Source organism: Acomys russatus, chromosome 6, assembly GCF_903995435.1.
Source record: "Acomys russatus chromosome 6, mAcoRus1.1, whole genome shotgun sequence".
NCBI lineage: Eukaryota > Metazoa > Chordata > Mammalia > Rodentia > Muridae > Acomys > Acomys russatus.
The window spans coordinates 86,231,365-86,244,286 of record NC_067142.1 but is presented as its reverse complement, the minus strand read 5'-3'; the positions used below and the strand labels follow the sequence as shown (position 1 = coordinate 86,244,286).

The window sequence follows — 12,922 nt, the reverse complement described above, 5'->3', positions numbered from 1 at the left end:
TACTCCTTACCAGACCTCAATCCCCCAGAGCACCACTCACAAGCTGCAATTACTTGTGGCTTGCTGGGTGCCCAATTCCCTTCAGGGCACAATGAAGCAATTTTCCATGCAACAATCTGAAACATCCCACCCTGGGAGAGAAGCTCCTGAAGACTTGGGAGGTCTTAAAATAACTCACAACTCTCAGGGAGTCCTTGAAACCTAACACATTCACACGGCTCATCCCTTCTTGGGTTATTATAGGCACTAAGGACTGCCAAAAAGAGGAGACTCGCCAGCCTGCAAGTTGCCTGAAAGTCAAGCAGAGAGCTCCAGGGTTGCCACTTTCATGGGCCGTCTCCCATGTTGGTGTGGGTGTTGGTGGTACACCTGCCTCCAGGCTATAAATGTTTGTGTGCACACTCTTCTTGCGTCCTCTTGTGATACCTGCAACAAGCTCATTGGTCGAGCTGGACTCGGGCGGTGTCATTACTCTAGTCTGTCTTCAGTTCCTTCTAAGTGGACATTTATTCCCAGCTCCCCAGAAACTGTCACATGACAGAACTACATCATAGGAGCCTGGTTGATACTGACAGGTGAAGAGGAAGTGAGGCCAACATGTGCTGCAGGTCTACACCTGTGTGTCTGAGAGGTGAAGAGATGTGCTCCACAGTTGGGGGGTGTGTTTTCCCATGCAGATGTCTCAGGAACTAAAGAACAGGGGACGTGAAATCTTGCTCAGACTACTTACAGCGAAGCAGGCAAGTGTGGGGGTTCAGCCCCTCCCAAACTCGCCATACTCCCTTGCCCTGAGGATTAATTTGTACCACGTGTCCTTTCTCTCCCCCTACACCTCCTGAAATGTGCTCTTTACCTGCTAAATGCAGGTCGTTACATGACACATGCCTTATGAGTGCATTCAGAGAACTACTACAGTTCTGTAAACCAATGTTTATATTGCAAATCTGTATGCTGAAATACAAAGCCCCGGTGTAAAGTACCAAGAGGAAGCCTTTGACATATGGCTGATGAAGATAGGGTTTATGCCTTAGTCTCAGGCCTGACCCCATGGCACCTTCGTAGGACGGCTCCAGAGAGCTCTCTTACACTATTCCTTCCATCTGTAGATGCAATAAGAAGCTGGCAGCCGGCAGCTGAAGGTCTTCATCATAACCTGCCATGCTGGACAGCTATCCGAAACTGTGTGAAACTGTGCTGCCTGCATGGCAGCCTGACACATTTTGGCATAGCAGCCCCACACAAGACATGCACTGACCTTCACAACCACATGCTTATCCAAACCCCTCTAACTCAGATACCTTCCCCACCTTTCATAACTATGAGTGTTTTAGCCCCTGTCTATTGCAAAGCGGAATTTATTCCTGGCACAGTCTCTAGCTATGTGGCTTGATTGCTCACCTTGTTAATAAATTTTTGGGGCAGAGAAGCACAAATATAAAGTTCTGGGGAGCCAGAGAGGAATGTACAGAAGGAAAGAGAAAGCAAGAAGTGGTTGGTCAGACACCCCCAGATCCAGGCACCCTAGGTACTCAGCAGCAGCTGTGTTCCTGCCAATGGCAAAGGAAGTGGTCATCACCTGAGGTACCCTGGCTTAATGACTTCTCCAGTACCAAGTGTCTGCTTCAGTGTACAAGATGCTCCACAGTCTTCCCTAAGTACCTCCAAAATGACGCAACTGCTCCTCTTCCTCCACAGCAGGCAAACTGTAGGAATGGCTTAGGAATATGGATTCACGTCCTCTGTGTCTGCTGTTCTCATATGATGGTGGTTTTAAAGAGTCAGTGGTTTTAAAGATCCGGTGTAAATAAGACATTCATGGGGTAACTTCCAGGTAGACATGTATGCTGTTTAGAGCTCCTTCCAAGTTCTAATGTTAACTGTCTGTGATATGGGTGGCCAAGGTGGGGGTGGGGCCGGTGGGCAGCAGCTTTTCTGTGGGATGCTACCTGGTTGCCCTAGAAACAGGCTTTCTCCATGGTCTCTAAAGCACTGAACTCCAGAAGCTCAGCTATGGATCCCGAGCATCGTTCAGCCCCTCCCACGTTGTCTGCTATGGAATCTTGCTCTTCTAGAAAATGGGCCTCTTTTGGAGAAACATGGCAAACAGTTGATGATGCTACCGTGCCCTCTGGCAGTGGGTTAAATGTACCTTACTCATAGCAAACAGTTGATAGACTGATGCTACTATGCCATCTGGCAGTGAGTTACATGTACCTCACTTGAGTAGGTGAGTAAAGACTGGGCTTAGTCACTTCATCAATGCAGTCTGGCAGAAATGACATTTGGGGATTTTAAGGCACTGTCAGAGGAAGCTGACGGCCTGGGTCTCTTGGAAAACTCAAGCCAGGAAGTCTCCATCTTGAAATCTGATCGTCATGGGGGAGACCCAGGGGCACAAGAGGTCTTGTGAGTGCTCTGATCCCCAGTTTCACTCTCATCTGACAGGCAGCCACAGCCACCAGTTATGTCAATGAGCCTCTGTCTGGCCCAGCCCAGTCAGGCCTTTGGGTGAGTGCAGGCTTAGAAACCACCTGTCTACAGGCAGCTGAAAAGCCCGCCATGACACAAGAACCGGGGCATGTAAGAAGTCGTGACAGTGGCAGGCACATGGATACACATCACCGGAGCTCTAGGCTGAGAAATGACCTCACGGGTATACCTGCTGTTTCAGCAGGACATCACTCCCCCTGATCTTGCTGGTACTGCTTCTGTCTTTAAGAAGGTGACAAAAGAGGATGAGGACCTCTCCAACGGGCAGACCCTTCCACAGAAAGAGACCAGGAGTGCCTCGAACAGGCCAACCTTCCTGGCTAGGCAGTTTGAGCACCGGCAAGAAAGGCAGCATTCCAAGCTCTGCAGTTCCTACTGCAGGAAGCATGGTGTAATTAAGCTGTAACTACTGAGTAGAAGCTGATTGGTAATTTCATCTGTTTCTTACCAAGATTACCTCATTTAAACAAGACTCAATATAGAAACATTATGTTTCTTTAATGAAATTGGGAGTCATTCTCTAATTATAGAAGAACTCGTAAAGTGAAATAATAGCTCCTTGTATGCATTTAATAAATGAATTTGACTGTACAGGTTTCAGTTATGAAGCCTCTCCAGGGGCGCATCTACCGCACAGAACATAGGGCAGCCATGCTAGGATGGAAACACCTCGGAGACAGCAGCAGCTCACGCTGGGAAATCTCCCACAGGGCTGGGAGTCTTGGTGTTGTCATGGCATGGACTAGTTTCCCTACCCAAGTTCAACAATGTGTACCCCTACCTCCTGCGAGGCAGCCACTTTGGTAGAGATGACCTGAGGATGAGAGTTAAGTCTGTGGTGCGCAGGACTCCCTGAATCCCAAACAAACAACAGTCTCCTCCAGCAAATGGGAACTGCTTTAAGACACGAGTACTTATGATAGCCGAGCAAGACAGGCATGGACAGCCCTCATCAGTGTGACACAAATGGCTGGGAGGAGACTGCCCAGGCCAGAGATTGAGGGACACAAGCCAGGGAAGATAATTGCATGACATGACCACACACTCAAGAACAGAAGGCTCCGCAGTGGACCTGGTAATCAGTCAGCCAGCTTGCAACCACAGTGCAGGGTGTAGGATGTTAAAAACTCACCTTTTGGCTGGCTCCCTAGGTCCTCATGTGCTAAGAGGATGCTCTGAGCTAGGGCACAGGAGGAGGTGGAAAGTGACTGCAGGACTTTACTTAGAACAAGCCGACAGCACTGCGGTAATGAATCACCCCATGTATTCCCCAAGTTACACACAGTCTTCCCTCTGGTGGTTGACATAACAACCTGGTGGGACACCAGTAGGGTCTGAAGAGCACACACGTGAGGCAGGTTCCAGGGCTGAAGTACACAGGTGCAGAGCACAGGAGGGATGGAGACCCTGCTGGCAGCTTGGTTCAGTGATGGGCAGAGGCGAAGGGGGCTGGTAGGGAGAAAACATGGGGCCTGCCGGGTCAATTCAAGAAGTGTTTGGAATAAGGCCCTGGAGGCAACGAACAGCCTTCCTTGATGCTAACAGGCTGCAGGGAAGAGATTGTGATTTGAACCCAGCAGGTCCGGCTCACTCATACAGATGAGTCAGGCCAGCAGGCTTGGTGGGGAGATGCCTGGCTGCTTCCATCATTCCCCATAACACGTTCTTTTAAAGGCAGCTCACAGCATAGCCCATACAGGCACAGCACAGGTCCAAGGCAGGCCCCAATGTCTCTAAAAAATCAGTAGCCATTTCCAGAGACAAATACACCAGAAAGAACCCAGCCAGCAGATCATGCACGGCTGGAAGGGCTGACGAACTGGCAGGCAGAAAGCCCAGGTGACACACCCTACTGAGAGGGAACAACTGGCTGGCAGGAGGCTGGGCAGCTAGTGCCATGGAGTGCTGCTTGCTCTTGCGCACCTGGGTGGCTCCGCAGAAGGGGAACTCCAACCTTGCTGGTCTTCTGATAGTTGGGGGTCCTACCAGAGCAGCTGGGTATCCCTTGGGCCAAAAGAAAGGCCAGGGCAGTGGTCTCTGGGCAGGTGTTCCCCTAAGGCCCCTTCTCCTCTGCTTCAGGGAAAGCACAGATTCACAGTCTGAAAACCAAGGCTCCAGTCACGTGAGGCTGTCAGTCCCCCTGACCACACTGACAGGCTTCTCTGTTCACTCTGACTGTGGCCAGAGAAAGACCACCTAGAAGCTGTTGTGCACACCAACGCCTGCTATGTGCTTCCTCCCAGAGGTCCATAGCCCAGCCTGCGTACTCTGGAACACTTGTGAGTTCCTCCCCAGAGGCTTAAGGCTGTGACCCCAGGCCTGTCTGAGAATGCAAAGGACAGTAAGGAAGCTGAACACTGACACCTTCATTGCGCAAATGAGCATGGCCGCAGAGGGCACAACCTCTGTTCCCCATGCTACAGCTACCGCATGAGAACATACAGCAGAGACACCTGCAGATCTCACTCTGGCTTCCTCTCTGAGCTGGAAGAGCATCCTGCTGGGAACAAAGCCTGAGCCCTACATCACCAGATCCTGGAATGTTCAGTGCTTTACTGGATTTCTGACCCAGTGAAGAAAGCAGAGACTGGCATGCCCCAGCGACCTAGGCTTCAGGGGCAGGTCTGATTCTCTCCTGCTTTCCAGGGGCATCTACGTCTAGGGGCATCTACGTCTAGGGGCATCTACGTCCAGGGGCATCTACGTCTAGACATTTGCTATCATTGTGCCTTTCGTTGGAGAGCTGCATCATGCTCAACCAGCTCTGCCCAGTTGGGACAAGAGGGCCACAGTGATGCCCCTCTTTCTCGACCTCTAAGTTAGAGATGGGCACCACTGTGGCCAGTGAAACCTACAAGGCACCTCTAAGATCACAGCAGGCCTCTCCCAAGTGTCACCTCTGCCTCTCCCAGAACACTTTTAGCTTGGCTTCCAACAGGTGGGCCCACCCTTTTCCATCTCTGACATAGCTCACCCCAGACCAGTAACTTGGCCTTGTCTTTTGTGGGTCAGAGATCCCTTTCAGCACCTCACGGGGCTGGATGGAATGGCAGAGGTCATTTCTGGGGTTAAGGAGCTTACGATGCAAGAAGAGGAAAGACACGCACGCACGTCTCAGTGAACAAAATCACTGCAACACAAGCAACGCCAAGATGTGTGGAGAGTGGGCAGGACTATGGAGATCTCACAGAGAAGATAAGCGAGCTGCCTACACAGACGTTAGACAGACATGAAAGGCACAGTGGGAGTGAAGGCAGAGGTCCTGATGCACTCACGTCATCAGCTAAGCTTCTTGGTATTCACTGTTTTCTCACTGTGGAGCAGCTGTTCCAATAGTCTGTCCACATTCCCCACACCCCTACGGTGTATGGATCAGATCCCCGCCAGGGTGGTGTGGGGAGACGAGTCAGCACCATGATGGGCCTCATTCTGGGGCTCAACACTGGGAACCCTTCTTGGACATGAATATAAAGCACATCCCATAATAGCAGTTGCATCTGGGAGATGATGTCTGGACTTTGTGATGGTACTACTGACTATCAGCTTGGGGGCATCTAGAATCACCAGGAGACAGAGCGCGAGTGGCTTCCAGATTAGGTTCACTGGTAGGAAGACCTACCTAAGCATGGGATGGGAGCCTAGACTGAGGTGGGCAAAGCCAGTTGAGTATTCCTTCCCCGCCCCCGCCCCCGCAACTTCTGGGCTGTGGATGCACATGACCAGCTACCTCATGATCCTGCTACCATGACCTCCGTGCCACAAGGGCCTACCTCCTCTCACACCAAGAGGTCAAATCATCCCTTCCTCAACTGTGAGTTGCCTTTGTCATGTGTTTCCACAGTAAGAAGATGGGAGCTCATGCCTTGTTGGCCTGCCTTGCTGTACTGTCCTCTCTTGGTCGCACTCTGCACAGACCCGTGCAGTTCGTTAGGTACCAGAACCTCCCCACCCTCGCCGGTCACACACCTGTCTCATCACAGTCAGCCATAACCCCTCTGCTGGTTGGTCTAAACCGTGCTCACTAGTCCTCAACACACCATGACTTTGTTTCTAATTCATTCACATGTGGCTTACTTTTTGTGTATGTGTGTGTGTGTGTTTTGTTTTTTTTTGTTTTGTTTTTTGTTTGTTTGGTTTTATTTTTCTTTTTTGAGACAGGGTCCCTCTATGTAACTCTGGCTGTTCTAGAATTGGATATGTAGACCAGGCTGGCCTCAGGTTCACAGAGATCCACCTGCCTCTGCTTCCTGAGTGCTGAAATTAGAGGTGTGTGCTGCTATGCCCAGATCTGGAAGTTTTAAAAATTGCAGAGAGAGAGAAAGAGAGGGAGACATGGAGGGAGGAAGATGGGGAGAGGGAGGGAGGGAGGGAGGGAAGGAGGGAGGGAGGGAAGGAGGTGGGTGAGCGGGTATTCATGTGGACACACACTTAGCACAACATTATGTGGCATTCGGGCCATAAAATATTGATCTTACAAACCGTGACATCTCTGTCCAGTGAAACATATTCTGTGGCATTTGCAAGAGCTAGGTGTCAGGCCCTGTCCTCACTCCTGGCTTCTGTAACTGTCCACCTTCTTGGCCACTCTCCTTGCTCTAGTAGTCACTCCCAGTCTCCCAGGACTTCACAGCTACTGGTGCTCCCTAGGGACCCACTCTTGGCCCTGTGGTTTCCTCTTCAGCCCCCATACCCCTGCTGGAGTGGGGAGGCTGGTTTGTGCCCTGTTTTCATACATCTGGACTGCAGTGGGGGGTTGTACCCCAAGTCCAGGTCCCTGTCCAGAATCCTCCACTGGACACTCACTTAGCTCAGACCTATGTATCTGAGGAAGGAACTGGTCTCCTTCAAGGTTGTTGACGCTGATATAGCCTCCTCTTATTCCATAAACAGTGAACGATCAACTTCTGGCCACTTCATCTCCTAAGTATCTGTCTCTTGGCTCTATTGTCGTTCGTTTAAACAGCTGTGAGATCAGGCCAGGCCACTTTGACCTCTAGCCTCCTCCTTATTGGTCCCCTGTCTCTGACATTGGCTTTCTAATTTATTTTCCAAACAGCTGCCTGGATGACTTTTCTAAGCACAAGTGCAATTCTGACCGTCTTCTGTTTAAAGCCGCCACTGTCTCCTCCTACCACTCCATTCGAGTCCATCTTAGTAGTGCGAGGGGCTCAAGAAGCCTGTGAACTGACTTGCTTTTCACTGCCAGACGTGGCTCCTAACCTCTGCCACTATCACCCGTGCTGCAGGGGATGGCCCTCCTTCCCTTCCCATCAAGGGTCCCCTAGCCCAGCCCCAGACACTGCCGAACCTGGTGGCATCCACCATTGATGTCACCGTTGTCAGGAACCCTTCCTTTGCTCTCTGTGGCTGGGCCGGCTTGGAAGTCTCCTGTATGAATCCTCACAGCATATTGTTTTTAGCTCTGCTACAGCTTCGGCCCTGTGAACACTTCTCAGTGTATACTGACTTGTCTTCCGACGAGAGGGACAGCTCCGTTAGAGACGATCCTCACGCCACGCCTGGCATGCTTAGGGATTGAACAAATCAGAGCAAAGGTGGGTGAGAGGCACAGCAGTGGGGGTGAAGAGCCTGGGGTGCCCTGGGCTGGATGACTTTGGGGAGGTGACCGGGCGCCAGAACCCAAGCATAGACCCCACATGTCAGCAGCTGCCCTGTCAGCCTGACCTGCTCAGAAATGCTCCCTCAGCTCAGTGCAATTCAGCTTTCTGCTAAGATGAAAGTTTACAGGAAAATTTACAAACATGAAATAAAAATGATGCATGTTAGAGACTGCCCTACGAGGGGGAACAGGGGGCAGGATGAGGGGGTGAGACAGGAACTCACCCCGAGACAGACGCACCTGGACGGCCCCCCCCCTTCCTCATGCAGTGGCGCTGAGTGCGGAGAAGGCTGGCATGCCTGACTGAAGGAGCCTCCCACACTGAAGCAGAGCCTTAGAGCCACCATCATGACTCCTCTTCTGCTCACCACAACTGCCCACACACAATTATGTTAGCTGCGTGGCTCTCCTCCACAAGCCAGCGCACCTCAGAGCTCCACCAAGCACTGGCGGTGTTACCAGGATCCTTACAGATGACAACTTTAAACTCACTTTATTTTCCACATCCGGTTATTTATAAAAAGAATTGATGTGCATTGTAGAAAATTGTTCAAACATATTTGAAAATTAAAAATGGTGGTCACCACGCAGGACACTTTTGTTAAGATCTTGGCTTGCCTTCCATCTTTCTTCTGTGCATACATACATTTTTATGTAGCTAATATTACCATATATACAGTGGTGTATTATACTTTTCTTATTTAAAACAATTGAAACATTTTGCATGACAGTAAAGTGTCTCTACCCCATAATTGCCCCAACTGACTTGATATAACCAAGCCCTTTGCCTGGACAGTGCAGTTATAGGAATCCCATTTAGATAGATCAATCATAGTGTATCTAACTTCCCATGTCTCCAGGACTGCAACTGAATTTTTTAAATTGCTTAAACAGAGGCAGAATTAGAAAAGATTGCCCAGTGTCTAACCCTCACCTCTTCTCAATCACATGATGTGTTGAAGTTCTAGGTGACCCATATTAGGGCTCTTCACTGGGAGTAACTGGTTGAGGGAGTAGCTGGGACAATACAGATGCTTGGTTAGAGTGTGGAGACCCTGGGATGCTGCTTCTGACACGTGCTGAGCACAGGCAAAGAGGTAACTGTGCAGCAGAGCGCTCACCCCACAGTCTACACTGTGTAGGCGTGCCCCACAGAGAGGGAAGAGCAATGCAGGATCCGGCTTCTCTCGCCCCTAGGGACCCTGGGAAACATCTCTCGGGAGTTCCTGGCTTCTCCACCTCTAAACTAGAGAGCCTTGACCATGCTGAGGCTGTAGCTTTTAACCCTTTGCTAGAGAAGCCTTTCAGTCCTCACTGTCTGGCCAAGGACACTCTTAGAGAGAGGGGTGATGGCTCAAGCACAGACATGCTATTTTCTCCTGATTGGACAGTGAGAGGCAAAAAAAAAAAAAAAAAAAAAAAAAAAAAAAAAAAAAAGCTGCTGCCAAGATGTCCTTCTGAAAAAATTTTAAAAATCATGTTTTTAAATTATATCCTAACAGTGTCTGGGAAAGTCAAGTGATGCTGACTTTCTCAAGATTGATTTGAAAAACATTTTAAACTATCATCTTGAAAATACCATGTACTTATTTATTGTGTGTGTGTATGTGTTTGGTACATGTATACATATGTATGTGTGCATGTGTGTTCACATGATGTAGAGGCCAGAGGTTACGTCTAGTATGCTCCTCTATTGCTTTCTGCCTCGTGTTCCGAGACAGAGTCGTTTGGTGAACCTGACCGGCGAGCTTAGGTGGAGAGTGAGTCTCCTGCCCTTGCCTCCTCGGCTCCAGAGCTACAAGCACACGCAAACCCAGCTTTTTACAGGGGTGCTGGGATCTGAACTCAGGCTCTCATGCTTACAAGTGCTTCAGCGCCCGCTCGAGTCCTCTCTTGAAAGATAGCTTGAAAGCCAGACAGATTTGGAAAGAAAGTGAGTGTCTCCTTCCGCCTCACAAAGAAGACATGGCCTCCGGCTTGCTGGCAGGATGCTCCCAGAGTCTCCACATGCTTCTCCCACACAACTGGGATCGGTCACAGCACAGGCACACAGTGTCTCACTGACCACTAGAACTTCCAATATCATTTAAGCTTCTTTATGAGCATTCTGAACGGCCACGCCCCGTTTCTTTAAATATGATCTCAAATGCTTGGATGTTTAAGAAAAGACCCATAAGTTCTGTAAATGGCTCTCCTTTCTCTTTCCTATTTTACATTCCTTTTGTTCGGTCTTAAATCTCCAGCTTGGGACCTGCCTGCCTTTGCTGGCTCTGACCGGTCTTCTTGCCCTGGTCCCAGGCCCACCCTTCCCAGCAATGCTGGCTGCACCTTGGTCTAACATCCTTGGGCCCCCAGATGGACGTCTAATGGAAGCTTGGCACTTTCTGCTTCCTGACCTCTTCTTCCCAACTTAGCATCTTACTGTCCATGCTTCTCTCCCACTTCCTAGATGCCAGCATCTCCCTCTGGTCTCCGATTTTACCGTTACTACATTCTAGAATTAACGTTATGATGTGCAAGTTTCTCTGCCCTAGCTTGTTTTCTATAAAACACTGACCAAAACAGCTTGTAGGGCAAAGGTTCATGTTTCCACCCGTGTGTTCACAGTCCGGCTTGGAGGGAGTTCAGGGCAGGAGCACAGGCGGGAGACTGAAAGCGGGAACGGAAGCCATGCCTAAGGAGCAGCGCTGCTTGCTGGCTCATTTGTGTGGCTTTCTCAGCTTGCTTTCTTATGCATCCAGGTCCACTTGCCCTGGGCTGGGCCATACACAATAGGCTGGACCCAACCACGCTAATGACCCACAGGCTTACTTTCCTGATGGGGCATTTTCTCAGTTGAGTTTTGTCTTCCCAGATAACTTTAGCTGTGTGGAGCTGAGGGAAACTAACCAGGACAGTCCTCTTCCTGATGGCTCACCCACCTGTGCCTCCCAACTAAGTTGGGCGAATTTTGCAAATAAAAATGTGCATATCTGGTTAAACTGAGTTCTAATAAATGAATAATTTCCCTCAAATTGCATCTTACGCAGTCTTGGGGACTCGTGCCAATAGGTGTTCATTGTTTCTATGTAATTCAAGTGTCCCTGCTGGACCTTCACTTTTTCTGAGTGCACTGTAACACTCTTTGTCTCTGTCGTACACCACAGTGACCTAACAGTTTCCATGTCTCTCTCTCTAATGAGGTCATATGTCACTTGCTAGTGCCTGATTCCTCACGAGGACACAGCACTGTCCACACCAGCCTTGCGGTATTGTGCAGGTCCTGTAGCTTATCACTGTCCTTTAGGACCTTTGGCTCCAGCTCAGGTGCTGGATTTGAGGTTATGTCATGCACCACACAAGTCCCCTCCCCATGACTGACCCAGGCTGGACCTCATCTGACCACATCTGACTCCATCTTTCCACCTACCACCAAGGCAGAGACCTCATGGCCTTGTTTGTCAATCACTAAGGAGGTTTTCCTAGTGATTAGTGGGTCCAAAGATGTCAGAAATTAGCAACTTCATGTGGCTGAAGTGAAGTCCACCAAAGGCTCCCTGCCTGGGAGTTCCTGACTCATTTCCTTTTCTGTGTTCATCTACCCCGTCTCCCCGATAGGTAAGACTGAAGATGTCAAACCACAAATGAAAGGACAGTCAAGACTTAGTGTAGTGCTCCTGACACTGTGTGACAGGGCTAGCAAAGGCCCGCACTTGCTGAAGCAGGAAGCCCTGACCCAATGGGACCAGCAGGGCCAGCTCTCCTCTCCTCCCCTCCCCTCTCCCACTGCTTTTCTACCCCTTCCACCCAGCCTACCTGCTCCTTGAGGCCTCCTCCTCTGTGAATATTTACTTGCCTGCTTGCTCTAGGAGAGCTAATGAGTCACCTATGCTCACTGCCACTAAGCATTTCAACATAACAGCCCTCTGAGACAAAGGCTTTCTTTGTCCCCCAAAGAGATCGCCAGCACTAAATATCCAACCTAGGACAGTGATCTAAAGAAGCTCCCTATCCAGGCAAAGGCAAGGCTGCCTTTCAACTCAGCAACTGTGAGAAGATGTCTCTTTAAAAGTCCCTCTGCAAGAACCCCAGGCCATGGGGACAGGGCTGGGAAGACCCACACCTAAGAGGCTAGGCCTGCCCCGCCCGTACTTCCCCCACACTGTTCTCCCAACCCTTCTGTGGGCCATCCAGAGATTGAGAAGGTTCCGTCTAGTTGAGAACTGTGCCTGCATCTGCAAGGCGCACCATGAGCCGGCCTTCCCTCCTCCTCTCTTCTTCTCCTCTAGCCCTACTGACTCTCCAGTGCCGGGGGATCTCAGTCCCTAGTCCCCTCCGGGCACCCTGTGTCAGCTGCACCCACCTTCCCCTCTCTCCCAGGTTCCCTGCTGGCTCTTCCCCATGCCTCTGCATGCGTGCGATCAACACTGTCATGCCGCTTCCCGTCAAGGACTCTCTCTGGATCCCTCATCCCCACAGGAAGGTGCCCAGAAGCTTACCCTGGATCACAAGGCTCCTCTTTGTCCAGCTTGTGCCTGCTTTTACTATCGCTCACCTGTGGTCCACTGCTTATTTTGCAGTATGGCTACCAAGCTGAGGGCAGTGTCACTGCACACCAGACAAGCTCCCTCTCCAGTCCCTCTGCCCGCTTTCAACTCCATTCCACCCAGTAAACAGCCCCTGGTTCCTCCCAGGGCTATGATACCAGAGAGGCAAGGCCAAAGAACCCAGGCTTAGAAAGGAGAGGTAAGTAGTGCAGTTTGTGGGCTTAGTGGACACTGGGTGGGAGGCCCTGGAGATGCAGCCAGTTTAGGGAAACTTCTTTGAGGCCAC

The 12,922-nt window shown here is 50.4% G+C and overlaps 1 protein-coding gene across 1 annotated transcript in view; it reads right to left on the bottom strand.

Moving 5' to 3' along the window:
- The window catches only part of LOC127191176 (potassium voltage-gated channel subfamily H member 1-like), a 116,830-nt gene that overhangs the window by 59,715 nt on the left and 44,193 nt on the right, over positions 1 to 12,922 (bottom strand). The gene's annotated exons all lie outside the window — the stretch shown is intronic.